The sequence below is a fragment of the Aulostomus chinensis genome, chromosome 2 (genome assembly GCF_037954235.1).
Source record: "Aulostomus chinensis isolate RoL2024-O1b breed Wild chromosome 2, RoL_Achi_v1.0, whole genome shotgun sequence".
Lineage (NCBI taxonomy): Eukaryota > Metazoa > Chordata > Actinopteri > Syngnathiformes > Aulostomidae > Aulostomus > Aulostomus chinensis.
Window position 1 is genome coordinate 21,298,418 of NC_141321.1, and position 1,813 is coordinate 21,300,230.

The following is a 1,813-nucleotide window of genomic DNA, read 5'->3' on the forward strand; positions in this document are numbered from 1 at the left end:
GTAGAGTAAAGTAGGTTCTAATTAAAAGAGCGTTGAATATTTTCATTTCCAGAATGGCTTATCTGAGTTAGTTGAGTCAACTAAGTGAGTATGTTCACTCTGAGTTCAACTCATACACAGCGAATGAAAGAAGACGTTACCAATGGAGCACTGATGCTCAGCTCTACTATGGCATCAGGAATAAAAAGCAGTGGTCTCATATACATCCAGTGGATGATGAGATACTATTGCATTTGTTTGTTGATGATGCACATTTACCTTGAAAAAAGTGGCTGAGTCAGAGCGAAGAAAAGAATCAACAATGGAAACTTTGACTCAGAGTGCTGACGGACAGCTGAGAATGGCTGGGAGTGTAATTACTTTTTTATTTTCTATTATCCTGATATCATGACATTTCTTAAGATAACTAAGCTCAAGGAAACGCCTTCTGATTTCTCTAAATAAATCAACTGCAATTATCAGAAAACAAGCTTATTATTCATCATCCATCCATTTTCTTCCACTTATTCCTGTTAAGTGTCGAGGGGGGGGGGGGGCTGGAGCCTATCCCAGCAGCCTTCAGGCGAGAGGCGGGGTTCACCCTGGACAGGTCGCCAGTCCATCACAGGACCAACACATAGAGACAGACAACCATTCACACTCACAGTCACACCTACAGTCAATTTAGAGTATCAATCAGCCTCGTCCCCTCTTGATGTCTTTGGACTGTGGGAGGAAGCTGGAGTACCAGAGAGAACCCACACAGGAACAAGGAGAACATGCAGACTCCACACAGAAAGATCCCGTGCTGGAGCAGGGGCTCAAACCTAGAACCTTCTTGCTGTGAGGCAACAGTGCGGACCACTGCACCACCGTGCAGTCCCCATTAACTTGTCATATTGAGATTACAAAATTACACAAAGTGGTTATCAGCATTACCGTTCTCAGCTTCTGTGCCACCATTAGTGACAGATCACTATTTCATCTGCGGTTGTGCGATTGCTTTTTCCAGTCCTTCAGTTTTTGATTACATTACTAAATTCAGGGCAACCCTTTCTTACAGTTTTATTGAAGCTTACTTACTCTTGATAAGAAATCATTTTTATTTTTCTTCACTACTTTCTTACCAATAAGAATTAGTTGGTTATCCCACCTGTTGAGACCTCAAACTTGAGTTTCTATCAGTTATGGAATTATTCTATATAATATATATCATATGAGAGATCCTGGAAGAAGTGAGGTTCAATATTGCCATCTAAAATCTAGTGTTGGTCAAGTTATAATTTACAGTAATGTCACCTACAACTACTTTGATTGGAATGGGACTGAGTTTTTAAACATCTTCAATTATGATGAGGAAGTACATTCAGCATTATTGATAGATATGAGAAATACACCTTTGATTTTTATTAATTTGGCTTTTGTCTCTCGTCTGTCTACATCATTGGTCTCAGATTACAAGCAGTTCAGAAGTCTTCAAAACTAAAACCAGTATTTGTTTCATTTGATTTTATAGGTACGCTACCATGGAGCAAGTAGTCAAGGCAACATTTAGGTTTAAGTTGTACTTTTTAGGATATTTCCACCTCAAAATGTCAGCAACTGCATAACTGCATTTAATAAATATTGCTCAAAATATCAAATTAAGGTTTTCCAAGTTAATCGTGACTAGAATAGAGTATTTTCACATTGTGTACTACACTTTCATACTCCACTAAATATGATCCAGTGAGGCGTTCATGTGCCCTCAATGGTTTCCTCAAGTGGCTGCAGCAGTGGCAGACGAGGAAGCACAGGAGGAGGAGGAGGAGGAGGAGGAGAAAAAGGAGGAGGA